Source organism: Astyanax mexicanus, chromosome 22, assembly GCF_023375975.1.
Source record: "Astyanax mexicanus isolate ESR-SI-001 chromosome 22, AstMex3_surface, whole genome shotgun sequence".
Classification (NCBI taxonomy): domain Eukaryota; kingdom Metazoa; phylum Chordata; class Actinopteri; order Characiformes; family Acestrorhamphidae; genus Astyanax; species Astyanax mexicanus.
The window spans coordinates 37,672,575-37,692,736 of NC_064429.1; the positions used below are offsets into that span (position 1 = coordinate 37,672,575).

Here is a 20,162-nt window from a genome sequence, read left to right on the forward strand (position 1 = left end):
CCGACCATATCATGAGCCAGTTTTAAAGCCAGTAATTTAGTAGAGCATTAAACTACAAATCTGAGATGTACCTGCTGTACTTCTTAATCTCTGCCCCCAAAACGGTCCATTAACTTGCTTGACAGACGCGTCAAATCCCCCGCGAGCACGCGCGGCGCACAGCGCACCGATTAATTCATGCGTTGAGCTTTAAACGCGCAGCTGAGCTGTAATTGGGGAAATATCACAAAAATCACAGTGTGATTTGTTACATTAAAAAAAGACCATTTTCTTCCGCCTAATCTGAGAGGAAAGCGGTGTTCTCGACCGGCTCGAGTTCATGCAGCGCCTGAGTCAGGCTGGCGTTCAAGCTCGGGTTCGGGCTCGCGTTCAGGCAGATAATCTAAATGATAAATGATTTTGTGTTTTTGCACTTGGGCCATAAGCTCAATATTAAAAAGTTCGTTTGTTTAGAAATTATTTTATATCCTTAAACCATGTTAAATTATATTAGATTAGAGGAAAGTCATTTAGACATCATTCTTAAGGTGTTTTTGTCCTGTTACCGCTCCGCAAAAAAACCTCTTCCTTTAATCCGCGCCCCACATACACATTTTTGCAGCACCTGCCCCGAGGTCCTAATATAAATTGAATTAATTACATTTAGTGCTTAAAATTTACTTAAAATTTATTTAAAACGTGCTGAACAGTGCGGCCATTTATTCCCAAAGTACAAACACTATGGTTGTTTGCGTGTGTCGGGCCATACTCCACTATTCTTTAGGGTTTTTTGTTGCATGCATGAGAATAACTATTACAATTTTCTTAACTATTTATTAATTTGCTCCAGCGTCTTCTGGATTGATTACACGTTGTGTTTTCGTTGTTTGCCGCGCCACTTAGACGGAAATGGAAATGAATGTTTATCGAATTCTATTGCACAGGCTTATCATCGTCATCGAGGGAAAAATTATCGCGAAACAAATCGATATCGTTATATCGCCCAGCACTATATGATATGACGATATGATATATGGCACACCACTAACATTTTGTAAATTGTTGTTGATATTATTGCGATGAAGCTTTCTATGTAAGTTGTTCACAAAATAGACTTATATCTACTAAATGTTTGAAACTGATACAACAAATATTTATTTTGTTTTAGTTTTATAGCTAAAAAAACGTCATAATGTTACTTCTTTAGGTCCATATTGTATTTTTAGCGAATCGTGAAAATGTCTTTAAATAATGTGGTTTAATTTTTGTGCACTAGTGCAGCAGTACACGGGGAAATGTCTGCAGGATGTAAAACGACTGCAGTTAGCGAGCGGCTAATTTGTTGCGTTGGCCGCGGCGCAGTGGAATTGAAATTCGGGCTCTTGAATTGGGCGGTTCAGTGGGAGCAGCAGTCTTTAATTCTCTCTTTAATTCAGAGACTCTTTTTCTGAAGCGTCGGGTCGATCCGGGAACGCTAAACACCGGCTTCTCCGGGACAAAACGCCATGCTAATTTATCCGTCCCCTGTCATTTTAAATTTATCCTGCCAGGCCGCGGCGAGCGCGTGCGAGCGCGTGTGAGTGAGTGCGTGTGCGAGAGAGTGTGCGAGAGCTGGCCGGTGTGGGCTGAGGAAGGATGTGGGGCCATTGTGCTCCGGACAATGAGGAGATCAGCCCCGCAGGAGCCAAATTTACCTCTCAATAGAGGCCCAACATCTGGGCTTAAAACCGGGGGGAAGAGTGTCGGCTCCCGCGTCCTGCTAACTGTATTTAAAGCAGCGGCTCGGCCTTAAACCCAAAAAACACCAATTTACAACCGTTTTTATTCGCTTATGTCGTTCCTGACCCATGTGGCTGGTTCTAAAAATACTGAACACATGTCTAGCTACCGTTTTTAGCTCTACGAAGGACTTTTAAACAGATATTTAAAGATTGAGAAGATATTAAAGAGTGATAACGCATCAGAAACCATGTAAAATAACGTAGATTAACAGACAAATATACAGTTTTAGTACTATATAGAACCCGTCCTACCTAACCTAACCACCCCACTGGAAGAAATAGATATTGCACAGTTTGAGGCATATTAATTAAACCTGTATATTGAGTTCCAAGAGTACACCATTGATAAAAATGGGTTCTTTAAGAGTCTTTGAGTAATGCCAATACCACAATAACTACTGTTTTTAGCTCTATGAAGGACTTTAGCACCCATTTAAAGATATTTAAAGATTGAGTAGATAGTAAAGAGTAAAAATGCAATTTAATGTCAGTCACTACAGAACTCTGAGGTGTTAATAGTTTACTAAAGTACTAAAGTACTAAAAATACAAAAGAAAAATGTGGCTAGCTACTGTTTTTAGCTCTATGAAGGACTTTAAAGCACATATTTAAAGACAGTAGGAAGTAAAAAGGTGTCAAAAACTATAAATAAAGTCGATTAAAGTCAATCACTAAAGAATTCTAAAGTGTTAACAGTTTACTAAAGTACTAACTTACTAAATAATACGAAAGACAATATGTGGCTAGCTACTGTTTGTAGCGCTATGAAGGACTTTAAAGCACATATTTAAAGACTGAGTAGATAGTAAAGAGTGATACAACATCAAAAACCATGTAAAATAAAGTTGATTAATGTCCATCACTTAAGAACTCAAGAGGTGTTAATGATTTGAGGTGAATAATTGTTTTGTTTAGCACAAAAGTCCTAAATAATACAAAAGACAAATGTAGCTAGCTATTGTAGCTATTGTTTTTAGCTTTAAAAGTTAACAGAGTATTATATAAAGTCAAAAACTACTTTAGCAAGTCTATTACTTAATAATTTCACAGTATTATGTGAATATGTTGTTTTTGACACTCAGTTTAGAACAAACATACCAACCAAAGTGGGCTAGCTATTGTTTTTAGCTTTGTTATAATATTTACCACGTTAAGAGTTATCAAACTGTCATATAAAGTAATTTTACATAGTTTGAGGTGAATATGACATTTACTCTCTTCAAAGACACTTACTTTAGCACAAAAGTGCAGAAAAAATTGGCTAGCTACTGCTTTTAGCCCTTTTAAACTCTAAACTGTTTATGGTTTGAGGTGAGAACAATTTTTAGATGTGATGTTTTAGATACGCAATTTAGCAAAAAGCTAATTATTGGCCATTAGCTCCCATTACTTTGCTGGGGTTAGCATGATTTTAGAGTTAGCAGAGTATTATATGGAGTCAGAAACTACATAAAATATATTGTTGACTGTTACTTTGAAATTTATGAAGTTTTAGACACTCAGTTTGACACAAAAACATCAACTAAAAGTGCCAACCACAGTTTTTAGCACTGTGAAGCACTTTAGTACATGTTTAGCACTTATTTATGGATATCAAATCAAATTATCGATTTATACAGTGTCAGAAATCACATACAAAGTCTATTATAGTCTATAACTGAACAATTTCACACAGTATGAGCTGAAATGTGATGTTTTAGACACACAATTTAGCAAAAAGCTAATTATTGGCCATTAGCTTCCATTACTTAGCTGGGTTTAGCATGGTTTTAGAGTTAGCAGAGTATCATATAGAATCAAAAACTTCATAACAATCTATTATAGTGTGTTTTTTCTGGAATTTTACATTTTAGACACTCAGTTTGACCCAAAAGCATCGGCTAAAAAGAGCCAACTACAGGTTTTAGCGTTGTGAAGCACTTTAGCGCATGTTATTAGCCATTAGCTCCCATTAGTTAGCTGGGTTTAGCATGGTTTTAGAGTTAACGGAGCCAAAAACTACATAAAACTCTTATATATACATAAAATCTATTACAATATGTTACTCTGGAATTTATGACGTTGTAGACACTCAGTTTGACACAAAACCATTGATTGCAGCTTTGTGAAGCACTTTTTCGCATGTTTATCACTTATTTATGGAGATTAATTCAAACTATCGATTCATACAGTGTCAGAAACCACATATAAAGTATTTTATAGTCTAAAACTAAACAATTTCACACAGTATGGGCTGAAAATGTGATGTTTTATACACACAATTTAGCAAAAAGCTAATTATTGGCCATTAACTTAAATTACTTAGCTGGGTTTAGCATGGTTTTAGAGTTAGCAGAGTATTATATAGAATCAAAAACTTCATAACAATCTATTATAGTGTGTTTTTCTCAAATTTATGACATTTTAGACACTCAGACTCTCAGCACAAAAGAATCGACTAAAAAGAGTCAACTACTTTTTTTGGCTTTCTAAAGCACTTTAGCCCAAGTTTAGCACTTATTTATGGAGATTAATTCAAACTATCGATTCATACAGTGTCAGAAATCACATACAAAGTCTTTTATAGTCTAAAACTGAACAATTTCACACAGTATGAGCTGAAATGTGATGTTTTATACACACAATTTAGCAAAAAGCTAATTATTGGCCATTAGCTTCCATTACTTAGCTGGGTTTAGCATGGTTTTAGAGTTAGCCGAGTATTATATAGAATCAAAAACTACATAACAATCTATTATAGTGTGTTTCTCTGGAATTTATGATGTTTTAGAAACTTGGGTTGTCACAAAAGCATCAACTAAAGATGGCCAACTACAGTTTTAGCATTGTGAAGCACTTTAGCGCATGTTTATCACTTATTTATGGAGATTAATTCAAACTATCGATTTATACAGTGTCAGAAACCACATACAAAGTCTATTATAGTCTATAACTGAACAATTTCACACAGTATGAGCTGAAAATGTGATGTTTTAGACACACAATTTAGCAAAAAGCTAATTATTGGCCATTAGCTTCCATTACTTAGCCAGATTAGCCTCGTAGCTCCAGCTCAAAACACTTTTTGGTCAGTGAACCGTCACTTTAACACATTAATGCTCTGTTCTTTCTCAGATCGAGTCTCTTTCTGGGCCATTTCACGTCATATTATGACCTCCAGCAGTTTCCTCGACCCGCTACGCTGAAATAAATCACAGTAAGCGATTGTCCGGCTATAAAACCGCTACAGAACACCAACGCCAACCTCTGGACCTCTTTACCAGCACACGTCTGCGGCTCATCGACCGCCTTTCTTCCTTTCAGAGCCCAACTTAAAGCCTTTCTATTGTTCCGCTATTATTCTCCACTCTGCACTTCATAACCTCTGCCGGCTCCCGCCTCTTTACCGCTTTACTCCGCCGATTGTTTCCCCGCCGTATCAATGACCGCTCATTATTTCCCTATATAATAAAAGGTGGTAAACGGGGTCTTTTTAAGAGATGCCGTGGTTCTTTTCACAGGGCGGTTCTGTAACTGAGAACCTCTAATTAAGGGGTCATGAGAAAAAAAAAAGCTCATTATGTTTCTGCTGTATTAAATAAACCTGTGCTCATTTTATGTGTTATATTCATTTTGTGTTTTTTTTTTGTGATGTCATGGGCAGGGCAATACAGGGCAGCCAATCAGAGCAGAGCTTATTTACTTAGATCAGCTTTAAACAAGCTTAAAAACAGCTGTTTTTAGGCCAAAAAATAATATCCAGTGGTTCTTTGAGAGTTCTTTAAGAGTTCTTAAGTGTTAACACTAAAGAAACATCTGGAACATTCTACAACAGGAAGTGACATCAGCGGGTTCTTATGAAGATCATGGGAAGACCAAAATTTCCAAAAAGTTCCCTCATTATTTTTTCTGTATCTTATTGTAAGGATGACTGAGGGGCTCAATCTCAAAACTCACTCCTGTTACCTAAATTAATTCTTACATCATTTCTAGGCTAAAAACTCATTCCTGTTACTTTCAGTCCTGTTACTCGATACATAAAGATTAAGAGGAGTGAGAGCCAATAACAGGAGTTATTCTTTTTATTTGTCATAAATATCAACAATTTTAACATGTAGTCTACGACCATTTCTTTAAAATAAAGAAACTTTAAGATAAAACCAAAGCAATTAGTGGGCTTTTTTTTAAACAAGATTTTTAATGTGTTTTTTATGTGTCGCATGAGTTTTGGTAACAGGACTGAGAAAAATTAAATCATCTTCGGATTAGAAACCTTGTAAAACATGAAGTAAAGCTGCCTGAGATTCACCAGTACATGTTTTGAAGAGTTAAATATATATAAATATACACAATATATAAAAAATATAGTTTTATTTAATTTAATTTGAAAGAGTTGCAACAAGCAAATGGTTCCCATTGGGTGGAATGGCCCGTCCACTCATATATGTTTGTTCTGCTGGTTCTGTTTTTATATTAATGGATATTTCTATTTCTAGTTCTAACGTCAGTATTATCGGTATTAAAGCAGAGCCGTTGATCAGCGTTTTTGGTCCATCGCTCAGCGGTTCTGCTTTTTGTCCCCCGTCCGTCTCGCTGTCCTCTGATTGGCTCTGCTGACAGGGTGCCAGATGATTGGTTGCAGTGGGGTTTTGTTTTTCTGCACTCTCACGTCCGGCACCAGCGTCAACCGGTGCTTTTATATTACCAACAGTACATTGTTCTAGATACAACAATACCACTTTTGTTTAAGGACACACACCTCCATCACCAACACCACCCACTACTGTGCTGTGTTTGTATGTAGGAGTGCATTCATATACACGTTTAATACTAGTAATACTAATACAGTGTTCTGTCGAATTGTGCTACCCATCGATACATGCTTCCCAAAGGTACTGCGCATGCGCTGACCTACACTATTTTATTATTTCTCATGTTTTTTATTTAGAATTTATCTGTTTTAGGGGGGTTTATGTGCATTAAACCAAATCTAATAACGTACATCTACTGGAATTTCACTGAGTACACGCCCTAAAAATAGTGCTTCTTTTGTATTTTACACTTAAATATACATTAGGGCAGCACGGTTCGACAGGGTAGGAAAACCACCAGTTTTTCTTAGTAAATGCAATGGTTCTATACAGAACCGTGAGAACCCAAACAACCATGGTTGAACAAAAAAGCTTTTAAATGTTTTTGTTTTTATTTGCCTGTTTAAGAAGTTCTTCATTTTGCCGATTCTATATTCTATAAACTATTTTTAAATGGCTCTAAATGCCAGTAGAACCAAAATAGAGCTAAAATATCCAGTGTTCTAGTACTACATAGAACTCTAGAAGGTTTTTTTCAAGTTTTTTTTTAGTAACACCAACGGTTCAATTTAGACCCATGGGAACTTAAAGAACCACTAAATTGGTACTTAAAGTGTTTTTAATAAACATCTGCCTTTTTGTCTGAATATAGAACCATCCACAAAGCATCAAATAGGGTTCTACTCTTGTAAGAAAGAACCCTTGTGCAGTGATACAAAGAACCTGTTTGGCTTAACTCGAGTACCACACTAGAAAAACCTGCATTAACATTGTTACCCAATGTGGGGATAGCTTTATTTTTGATATATTTAAAAAAAAAAAAAGAGGTTCTTTAAGGGTTCTCGAGTAAAGGTAGTGGTTCTGCATAGAACTATTGGAACCACTTTGGCTTAGCTTGAATAAATACCAAGCATGCTTAAATGGTTTTATGCCTGCATCCCTATGAAAGAAAACATCTTATACCTGTATATAGGTTGAACCCTTAATATAAGAACCCCTGAAAGGGTTCTTGAGTAAAGGTAGTGGTTCTATACAGAACCATAGGAATCCATTTGGCTTAACTTGACTAATTGCCAAGCATGCTTAAATGGTTTATACCTGCATCCCTATGACAAAAAACCTCTTATACCTGTATATAGGATAAACCCATAGTATAAGAACCTTTAAAATGGTTCTTCAAGGGTTCTTGAGTAAAGGTAGTGGTTCTATAAGGAACCACCTGAACCCGTTTGACTTAGCTTAAATAAGTAAATGGTTTTATACCTGCATCCCTATGACATAAAACCTCTTATACCTGTATATAGGATAAACCCTCAGTATATATAGAGGTTCTTCAAGGGTTCTTGATTAAATGTAGTAGTTCTATACAGAACCATAGGAACCACTCGGGCTTAGCTTGACTAATTGCTAAGCATGCTCCAATGGTTTTATGTCTGCATCCTACGAGACAAAACAATTAATACTTGTATATAGGGTGCAGATGTAGGATAAGAACCATTGAAAGGGTTCTTTAAGGGTTCTGAAGAAATATGGTGGTTCTATATAGAACCATAGGAACCCAGTTGGCTTAGCTTGACTCAGGATTCAGGCATAAAACCATTTAAGCATGCTTAACACATAGTCAAGTTAGGCCAAAGGGGTTCATATGGTTCTGTATAGAACCCTTACTGTTCTTGAGAACCCTTGAAGAACCTTTTGAAGGGTTCTTATATTAAGGACACACCCTATATACAGCCATAAGAGGTTTTGTATCATAGTGATGCAAGCATAAAACTTTGTAAGCATGCTTAGTACTTAGTCAAGCTAAGCTAAGGGTCATATGGTTCTATGCAGAACCACTACCTATACTCAAGAACCCTTAAATAACCCTTTTAAGGGTTCTTATATTAAGGACACACCCTATATATAACTATAAGAGCTTTGGGTGCAGGCATTAAACCATGTAAGCATACTCAACACATAGTCAAGTTAGGCCAAAGGGGTTCATATGGTTCTGTATAGAACCCTTATTGTTCTTGAGAACCCTTGAAGAACCTCTTTAAGGGTTCTTATATTAAGGACACACCCTATATACAGCTATAAGAGGTTTTGTATCATATTGATGCAAGCAAAAAAACATCGAAGCATGCTTAGTACTTAGCAAGCTAAGCTAATGGTCATATGGTTCTATGCAGAACCACTACCTTTACTCAAGAACCATTAAATAACCCTTTTAAGGGTTCTTATATTAAGGACACAACCTATATATAACTATAAGAGCTTTGGGTGCAGGCATTAAACCATGTAAGCATACTCAACACACAGTCAAATTAGGCCAAAGGGGTTCATATGGTTCTGTATAGAACCCTTATTGTTCTTGAGAACCCTTGAAGAACCTTTTTAATGGTTCTTATATTAAGGACACAACCTATATACAGCTATAAGAGGTTTTTTATCATAGTGATGCAAGCAAAAAAAACATCAAAGCATGCTTAGTACTTAGTCAGGTTAAGCCAAATGGGTTCCTTTGGTTCTGTATAGAACCACCACCTTTACTCAAAAACCCTTAAAGAACCTCTTTAAGGGTTCTTATCCTGTAAGTGTACCTTATGCATAAGTATAAGAGGTTTTGTATTACAGTGATTCAGACATAAAACCATTGAATAATGCTTAGTACCTAGTCAGGTTAAGCCAAAGGGGTTTCTATGGTTCTGTATAGAACCACCAACTTTACTCAAGAACTCTCGTAGAACCCTTTTAAAGGTTCTTATATTCCTAATGATATTAGGAAGTAAAACCTTGAATACAGGAAATTAAACACAAAAGCAGCAAAAATGAAAAAAAACGTTCACTGCTGCAACAAAGAACCTACTTATTCGGTTCTATTTAGAACCCGTTGGGCTCTCCTCGGCTCCTCCACTCTCTCTCTCTCCTCCATAAGCCGTCTTTTATGAGCAGAGCCTCCCTGCCAGGCCCTCAGAACCGGCGTGTCCAGCCCGGTCCGTTTTGTGGAAGCGCCAGCATTGATCATCCCATAATAAACCGCCTGCAGCTGCCACTTATTTCATTACACTCCAAAGAGAAAAGCAGAAAAACAAAGTCCTTCTCGGTTCCTCTGGAGCTCCCAGGAGCTGCGTTTCCCCCACCACCATCTGTGCTGCCCGTCAGCCGGCCGCTCGGACCAGCGCCGGAACCCAACAGCTACCACAACCTCCAATAACCGATCTCTGGGTGGTTTTATAATGCAAAAATACATCTGGACACCCTGGAAACTCGAATCTAAAGCTGGGCAATATATCGTTTCAGCATCGACATCGCAATACTAACTAGAACTTACAATACCAAAGTGAACGATGCACTAAGTCAACATATTATGTATAAATTTATATCAATTTTACACTGTAAAAAAAAAGAAGAGATCTGCCAAAAAAAGTCAACTTATTACAAGTGAACTTTTGAGTAAACTAAACTTTTGCCTCAAAAGTCTGACCAACTCAAAACATCAAGTTAAATTTTGAGTTCACTTAACATAAATTTTGAATTTAATCTACAGAATGAACTAGATGGACAAAGCAATGTTAGTAAGGAGAACAAAAGCTTTTAGAAGTTGTGTCTAGATGGTTGACTTAATATTTTAAGTCAATAAACTAGTAAAAAACACCATTCAAACTAGATGAAGCATTTATCAAACATTAAAAGCATTTAAAAACTATTTACAAACACTAAAAGAATCAGGCTTGACTCAGACTCAACTACTAAAAGACTCAGTTTTGACTCAGACTCATCTACTAAAAGACTCGATCTTGACTCAGACTCGACTACTAAAAGACTCAGTTTTGACTCAGATTCGACTACTAAAAGACTCAGTTTTGACTCAGACTCATCTACTAAAAGACTCAGTTTTAACTCAGACTCGACTCCTAAAAGATTCAGTTTTAACTCAGACTCGACTCCTAAAAGACTCAGTTTTAACTCAGACTCTACTACTAAAAGACTCAATCTTGACTCAGACTCGACTACTAAAAGACTCAGTTTTAACTCAGACTCGACTCCTAAAAGACTCAGTTTTGACTCAGACTTGACTACTAAAAGACTTGATCTTGACTCAGACTCGACTACTAAAAGACTCCTTTTTCACTCAGACTCGACTCCTAAAAGACTCCGTTTTGACTCAGACTCGACTACTAAAAGACTCAGTTTTAACTCAGACTCGACTACTAAAAGACTCAGTTTTAACTCAGACTCGACTACTAAAAGACTCAATCTTGACTCAGACTCGACTACTAAAAGACTCAGTTTTAACTCAGACTCGACTCCTAAAAGACTCAGTTTTGACTCAGACTTGACTACTAAAAGACTTGATCTTGACTCAGACTCGACTCCTAAAAGACTCAGTCTTGACTCAGACTCGACTACTAAAATCTAATCTGACTAAAACAAATGTTTACTGCTAACTAGTGGGCGAAGTTTAAACACAACACTAAACAATGAACCACTTCTGACACCAATCTTTACATCTAAACTAATAATAAAAAAATCAATACTGTGTTTTTGATAATCAACAAAGTATTACAAAATAAACAAAATTTTGTTAAACTTTGCTGTATTGATATTTTTGTGCACCCCTACTTCGCTATGTGCAAATGACATTTACATCACGGTTACACTGCAAGATGTGCAACGTCATAATATAACGGAATTATAATACAAAATCACAGTACAACGTCACAATATAACTGGATAAGTGACTTCTAATTTTGATAATGTATTGCAATATATATTCCAGACATAAATAGACAGACCTATTAAACCACTACATATCATGACATACATTTTTTAAGGTATCTTGCAACCATAGTAGAAACACACAGAAACTAGAATATACATATATTAACAGAAATATATTGTTTTATTAGCTCCACAATTTGAATGCATGCGAGAGAAAAAAACGCAGAAACATCCAAAACAGTCGCACCAGCCAATCAAACAAGAGCAGATGTGTCAGTATTTGCTGTATTTCTGCAGATTTGATGGCTCACAGCACTGCTGGACTAGCAGTAATGCAGTCATTGTATTGCAGTTTTACGCATGCTGTGCATGCACCTTCACCCACCACCCGTTCACTCAGTACTTTTACATATAAAATATTATGTATTGTTCAATTATACCTAATATAACTGCTTACACTCATTCAGCAACACTTATTATCTCAATAGTAGTGAGACATTAAATATATTTGCTTAGTAAAAAGATAATTTATTACTTTACATTTAATTAAGTATTTAGGTTCTCACTGCTTACCACAACACACAAACACGCATCATATAATCATATTTTAGTTTAAGATTTTCTACTTTTTGCACAATTTTCTTTTTACTTTCATGTTTTTTCTTGTATATTTGCGTAAATATATACTTCCTGACATTTCTATTTGCAGTATTTGATATTTCTTTTTTGTTTTGTTGTTGTTTGTTCATGTACAACATTAATGTGTAATGCTTACGACAGCATTTATATTTATTCAGAGTACCAGGTTTAATATAATATACAAAATTATAGATGTAGCTTTTTAGAATCATACTTTAGTATAAATCTTCATGTTCTGTTTTTTTTTTTAGATTAAGATATATATATATTTCCTGACACATCTGTAATCTGCACTGCACTGAACTGGAATATTGCAAAAAAAGGCTTAGTTAGTTTTATTAAAGGCTTATTTTACCTTATTTTATATTTATATAATACTGTTAACTTGTGTGGGTAGGTACAGTATGATGTCATTATTTTGTATTACTATTTACTATATATCTGCTATTTGTTGTTATCCTAGTACATTATCCCTGGGAACGCACGTGCATGTTATGTTCTTTTATAATCTTATAGCTTCTCTTTCTTTACATTTTTGCGGTAGTTTTTCTTTCTGTTTTCCTGCTTTTTCCGATTTTTTTATACAAAAAATGCTGTCTAGTTCTCTGCACTGCTGTAAAAGTCTACTGCAAAAATCCACACAACAATAGATGGTATTGTCTAATCTTATACTTGTTCTACAATAATGAATAATAAATTAAACATCAGGATTTGGATAAAAACAGGATATAATCTCTAAAACCTCAACCCCATAAACATCCAGGCAACAGTTAGTCAGTGTGTGGAGAGACTGGAGGCTGAGTTGCTGGGAGTTAATGACAGTATCAGATATCAAACCCTCCCCTACTCTAACGACAATCTACCGCTAAAAAACGCATAAAACACGCTAAAAACACGCGCAAAAATCACGCAAACCAGCAGCCGCAATTTCTTCAAGCATGCGATTGAGCTTCATCAGCGTAAAAACAATAAATAATCAATGAAAACATCACAAACAGCTATGTTTACACACTTACCCACTGCACTGACTGCTCTGCACTGCTGACTGGACCGGACCGAACCTCCTCAGAACCCCCAAAAAAAACCCCAAAATCCGGATTGGATCCCCGGAATAAAGCGATTGAATGCTGAATCGCGGGGAGTTGGTGCCGTCAATGCGCTGCGCTCTGCGGTCCGCGTACTAATCCCGCCTCCATCATACAGAACCGAACCCAACAGAACCGAACCGAGAACCAGTCCGCGTGCTCTCCGCTCCACAAACACGGCGAGCCTGAAAAAACGGGAGACGCGGTGGAGTCAGTTTACACTGCCCAACTCTCTCTCTCTCTTTCTCTCTCTCTCGCTCTCTCTCTCTCTCCACCCCTAGCCCACACTAAGCCACGCCCCCAAACAAGGGATTGGCCACTAGTGCCAAAGCCCCGCCCTTCTGCGCAACTATTGGCCAAAGGTTTAAACTCTACACACCGGAACGTCCACAGTGGTCAGTCTCTCAGAGCAGTGAAGCGCCTGAAGCTCCGCCCACTTGGACTGAGATTGCGTATGAAACAAAATGTATCAAAAACAGAAACGTTCTCATGTTATTAAACGCTAAAGCCACGCCCTTGTTGTGGTAGAACTGGTTAGCTCACAGGAGTGTCAAGGAATGAGGTACAAATACTTTGTTACTTTACTTAAGTAGAAATATTAAGTATAAGAAATACTTATACTTGAGTAATTAAAGTAATTATATTCTTTAGCTAACTCGTACTTCTACTTCTTGCAATTTTACACAATCATCTGTACTTTCTACTACTACTTTTTAACATTTTAAAAAACATTCCTACACTCTGTTGGTTTATATGTAATTAATCCCCCTTTGCATTACATTTACTACCTCTTGCTTTTGTTCTTTAGTTTTAAAACCAGTATGGTCAGTGTAACAATCATTAATATATTTTTCTGAGTGTTTGAGCCTAAATGCAAAAATAGAAAAGTTTTCATCCATTTTTCCAGTTTTATTTTTTTCCATCCCTCACAATTAGAATTTCAGGAAAAATTTAAAAATTATTATTTTCTCTATTGTCTGATTTTTACATTCTTGTATTTTGCAAGTTGAACTATACCATCAGATTTGTGTTACAAGACTTGACAAAAATGGAAATATATAAAATATTGTACATTATTTTACATATATATTATATTTATTATATTTATATATATGATCTTTTCTTTCTTTTGTATTATTCTAGGTTATATAAATTTTTTAATGCTTTCACGAATAAAAACTAAAATTGTTAAAAAAGAAGTAGAACTGTTAGAACTGTAAAAACGTATTGATGTTGTTTGTTCATATATCGTAGCTGTCCTATGAAAAACAGTTATCTCCATTTTTGTCGATTATTAGTTTACTGCACAATTTGAACAGACAAACTGTCCGTCACACTGTGCCAAAATTTCTTGATGAACGGACCAATAGAAACTCTTCAAAATAACCTGAAATAAACTCTTTTTACATTGACTTCCATTGAAAGTTCACAATGTTTTTTCTCTCTCCTGTAAAGTTGCTGTTTTGGAGATAACTGTTTTTCATTGGACAGCGACAATATGTTCTATTGTTTTAATAATCCCTATTGTTATACTGTTATTCCTTCACTGACCATATATACTGTATATTGAAATAATAACAGTATAAAATATGAAACACGCAGTAGAATAACAGTAAACATGTAAGATGTCACGCAAGAGTTATGATTAAAAGATTAGGTTGAAGGGTTTAGGAAGAAAAACAGCCCCTCCCCCTTCCCATAATCCCTGTAGATTTTCATATTAGTGGGCACAAAGGGATTATGGGCCGCCCCCAGGTCCGGTACAGCCGAGCGGCGCTGCGTCTGATCTCGTCTTCATGCTGTAAAATCGCGCCATGAAATATGTATGACTGAAAAAGAAAGCTGTGCCCTCAGAGTGCGGCGTAATCACGCCCAATAATCACGTCCAATAATCGCGTGATTACTGTACCGCATCATTACAGCCCTTTCTCCGAGGCGTCCAGACGTAAAAACTCCATTATAGTGCGCAGGGTTAACCCGTATTAATCAAGATAAAACATGCAGTACTGAGGGGAAGATCAGTCCGCCGTGGCGCACAGCGCTGGGTAATGTGTGCGCGCACTCATACATATCAGAAACTAAAAATTAAATGGCTTTTGTTTAATATATTTTCTGCTAATTAGTAGATTTTGTTGCTTTTAGAAACAAAATCTTTAATTACATTAATTATATTCATTTTCATATAATTCATTTTTTCGAACCTGCAGCTCTGGCAAAAAATAAAAGAGCAACTTAAAAATAATGAGTTTCTTTTTTTCACTCATTTTACCAAATTGAAAACCTCTGGAATATAATCAAGAGGAAGATGGATGATCACAAACCATCAAACCACCAAACTGAACTGCTTGAATTTTTACACCAGGAGTAAAGCAGCATAAAGTTATCCAAAAGCAGTGTGTAAGACTGGTGGAGGAGAACATGATGCCAAGATGCATGAATTTTTTTTTTTAATTAATTAAAAACCAGGGTTATTCCACCAAATATTGATTATTTCTGATCTCTTAAAACTTTATGAATATGAACTTGTTTTCTTTGCATTATTTGAGGTCTGAAAGCTCTGCATCTTTTTTGTTATTTCAGACATTTCTCATTTTCAAATGTTCTGGAGTCCCAAACCTTCAACATCAGAACTGCACCTCGCTGATGCTGTTGTTGTGGCTGAATGCTATCAAATCATGGCAGCAGTGTTCCAGGATCTGCTGTTAAAGCTCTTCTAGAAGATCAGAGGCTGTTTCTGCAGTAGAGGGACGAGCAGAACTGCTGCTGATAGGACGGTAAACAGGCCTGTAGAGTTTTATAATCTGCTGTAAAGCTGTAGAGCCGAATTCAAAGAGAAAGTGCTGCCGGGGGAAAGCAGTCTGTGGTCTGATGTTCAGCACATGTATACTGTATCATCCCCTAAACTCTACAATACTCTACTATACTCCACTACACTCCTCTACACATCATCCCCTAAACTCTACAATACTCTACTATACTCTACTACACTCCTCTACACATCATCCCCTAAACTCTACAATACTCTACTATACTCTACTACACTGTATCATCCACTAAACTCTACAATACTCTACTATACTCCACTACACTCCTCTACACACCATCCCCTAAACTCTACAATACTCTACTATACTCCACTACACTCCTCTACACATCATCCCCTAAACTCTACAATACTCTACTATACTCCTCTACTACACTCCGCTACTCTACTATACTCCACTACTACACTCCACTACACTCCTTTACACTCCTCTACAGTGTATCATCCCCTAAACTCTACAATACTCTACTATACTCCTCTACTACACTCCACTACTCTACTATACTCCACTACTACACTCCACTACACTGCATCATCCCCTAAACTCTACACTACTCCACTATACTCCACTCCTCTACACTCCTTTACACTGTATCATCCCCTAAACTCTACACTACTCTACTATACTCCACTACTACACTCCTCTACACTCCTCTACTACACTCCTTTACACTGTATCATCCCCTAAACTCTACAATACTCTACGATACTCCACTACTGCACTCCTCTACATTCCTCTACACTGTATCATCCCCTAAACTCTACACTACTCTACTATACTCCACTACTACACTCCTCTACACTCCTCTACTACACTACTCTGCACTGTATCATCCCCTAAACTCTACAATACTATACTATACTCCACTACACTCCTCTACACTCCTCAACACTGTATCATCCCCTAAACGCTACGCTACTCTACTATACAGGTGGTTGCTATGGTTTGTTTAAGTGGTTGCTAGATGCTTTAGTGATTAGTGCTTTAGTGATACCACATTGACTGTATGTAAGCACTGTTGGAAGATGCTCTGGATAAGGGCATCTGCTAAATACCTTAAATGTAAATGCGCTGGGGTTTCTGAGTGGTTGCTAGGTGGTTACCATGGTATCCTGGTAATGTGGCTGAAGGAAGCCTTGCTAAGCTGTTGAATCAGATGTATGAATGACATCTTTTCGAGGTAATAGCGTCAATATGTACGTTTTTTTTTTCCTTTTTTGCTTCCCGGAGATTTCGGTTCTTGCGAGCGAGACGTTGCTAAGGTGGAGCGAAATCCCCGGCCGTGTTTATGGAGCCGCGGCGTAAAGAGGGCGGCAGTTATGGCCATTTTAGAGTGATCTCTGCTCTCTTACCCTGAGAATCTTCATTACAGCTGAGTGGCTCAGGTACTCAGCGCTCCTAAAGCCTCCTGCCCCGGGGGCTCGTCCTGCTCGGCCAGAAGAGCCCTCAGCGAGGGGTCCCACGGCTCGAGACTCGCGGGATCTTATCGCTCTGTTTGGACGAGGATTTTACTCCGCAGTGCAAAATGAATAAGTAATGGGAAGAGGTCTGCAGCATTACCCAGGAGACCACCCAGCCCAAACGCGGGGAGAAAAACGTACAATAACAGCCGTAAAACAGGCCTGCGAGGAACGCCATCTAACAGCAGCCCCCGTTAGCATCCGCACACGTAGCAACGGCTAATTAAAACACGAGATCATAAAGGGAATTATTAAGATAGATTACGGGATGCATGTGCTGCAGTTTATTTAATTCAGATTAACCCCTGAAGGCCACAGATAACCGTTATGTAACACAGAAAAATATATATTCTTACATCAATTTTCCAATTTTAATACATGCTATAACCTAAGCACCACCAGGAGAAGTACAACAGTGGGAAATACATGCTAGGCTAAAAGCTAACTATGGTATCAGTGTTAGGCTAAATGCTAAATCTACAGCAAACTAGAGGAAAAACTGCTCAATAAAAGCATGTTGTATTGCTATTAATATTATTATTACTATTACTATTGCTACTGAATTATTGCTATCACTATTACTATCAATATTACTGGTGTATTACTATGACTTATCATTTTGCTATTACTATTGCTTTTACTATCACTATTACCATTGCTATTGCTTTTACTAATACTATCACTATTACTATGGCTATTACTATTGATATAACTATTACTATTGTTAAAACTATTGCTATTACTATCGATATTACTATCGTTATTACTGTTGCTTTACTATTGCTAATACGAATACTATTGCTATTGCTATTGCAATTACTATTGCTATTGTTAATACTATTGGTATTGGTATCTCCGTTGCTACTGATATTACTTTTGCTGTTGCTATTAATATTAATATTATTATAATGAGACTATTGCTATTACTATGGTCATTACTACTTCTACTATATTTACTATTAATATTACTAGTGCTATTACTATCACAATCAATTAAACTATTGCTATTGCTTTCATCTCTGATCACTTTTGATATTGTTGTTGCCATTACTATTACTGATAATATTGCTATTACTATTGGTATTTCCATTTCAATTAACGATTCTATTGCCATTGCTTCTGCTATTACTATCACTGATACTATTGCTATTATTGATACTGATACTATTGCTATTACTACTGTTAATACTATTGCTACTACTAAAACTGATATTATTGCTATTATTAATGCTGCTACTATCACTATTACTATTGCAACAATTACTATTGCTATTACTATTTTTAATGCTATTGATGTTACTATCACTATTACTATTGCTTTTATTTATATAATTACTTATTATTTTATTATCACTAATACTATTGTTATTGCTTTAATAAATGATTGCTGTTATATTTGGTATTACACTATTACTCTTATTATTACAATTACTATTGCAATACATATTAATATAATTATTGCTATTATTGACGTAATTACTAATTATCACTGTTTCTATTTCTGTTATGGCTGTTACTGTTACTGTTATTATTGTTATAGTGATTGTGATTTAAGGACAGTATCTATATACAGTGTTGCCTGTGAACTGATTGGGGGTTGTGGCTCTAAGCTCTGATTGGGTATTCTGGGTTGGGGTCCAGGAGACTCTCAGCTCTGATTGGGTATTCTGGGTGGGGTCATGGCGGCCCTCAGCTCTAATTGGGTATTCCGTGTTGGGGTCCAGGAGGCCCTCAACTCTGATTGGGTATTCTGGGTTGGGGTCCAGTAGGCTCTCAGCTCTGATTGGGCATTCTGGGTTGGGGTCCAGGAGGCACTCAGCTCTGATTGGGTATTCCAGGTTGGGGTTCAAGAGGCCCTCAGCTCTAATTGGGTATTCCGGGTTGGGGTCCAGTAGGCTCTCAGCTCTGATTGGGTATTCTGGGTGGGGTCCAGAAGGCCCTCAGCTCTGATTGGGTATTCCAGGTTGGGGTCCAGGAGACCCTCAGCGCTGATTGGGTATTCCGGGTTGGGGTCCAGGCGACCCTCAGTTCTGATTGGGTATTCCGGGTTGGGGTCCAGGAGGCTCTCAGTGCTGATTGGGTCCAGGAGGCCCTCAGCTCTGATTGGGTATTCCGCATTGTGTCTCTGAGGGCTGATTGGGTATTTCGGGTTGGGGTCCAGGAGGCACTCAGCTCTAATTGGGTATTCCGGGTTGGGGTCCAGTAGGCTCTCAGCTCTGATTGGGTATTCCGGGTTGGGGTCCAGGAGGCCCTCAACTCTGATTGGGTATTCTGGGTGGGGTCATGGCGGCCCTCAGCTCTGATTGGGTATTCTGGGTTGGGGTCCAGGAGGCACTCAGCTCTGATGGGGTATTCCGGGTTGGGGTTCAAGAGGCCCTTAGCTCTAATTGGGTATTCTGGGTTGGGGTCCAGTAGGCTCTCAGCTCTGATTGGGTATTCTGGGTGGGGTCCAGAAGGCCCTCAGCTCTGATTGGGTATTCCAGGTTGGGGTCCAGGAGACCCTCAGCGCTGATTGGGTATACTGGGTGGGGTCCAGGAGACTCTCAGTTCTGATTGGGTATTCTGGGTTGGGGTCCAGGAGGCTCTCAATGCTGATTGGGTATTTCGGGTTGGGGTCCAGGAGGCACTCAGCTCTAATTGGGTATTCCGGGTTGGGGTCCAGTAGGCTCTCAGCTCTGATTGGGTATTCCGGGTTGGGGTCCAGGAGGCACTCAGCTCTGATTGGGTATTCCGGGTTGGGGTTCAAGAGGCCCTCAGCTCTAATTGGGTATTCTGGGTTGGGGTCCAGTAGGCTCTCAGCTCTGATTGGGTATTCTGGGTGGGGTCCAGAAGGCCCTCAGCGCTGATTGGGTATTCCGGGTTGGGGTCCAGGCGGCCCTCAGTTCTGATTGGGTAT

The 20,162-nt window shown here is 37.8% G+C and overlaps 1 protein-coding gene across 1 annotated transcript in view; it reads right to left on the bottom strand.

Annotated features, from left to right (window-relative positions):
- sema4c (sema domain, immunoglobulin domain (Ig), transmembrane domain (TM) and short cytoplasmic domain, (semaphorin) 4C) overlaps positions 1 to 13,231 on the bottom strand; it is a 124,422-nt gene extending 111,191 nt beyond the window's left edge. The window contains exon 1 of the mRNA XM_049470298.1: positions 12,913 to 13,231. The gene's annotated coding sequence lies outside the window, so the exon portion shown is untranslated. The remainder of the gene's footprint in view (positions 1 to 12,912) is intronic.
- Positions 13,232 to 20,162: the final 6,931 nt, after the last annotated feature.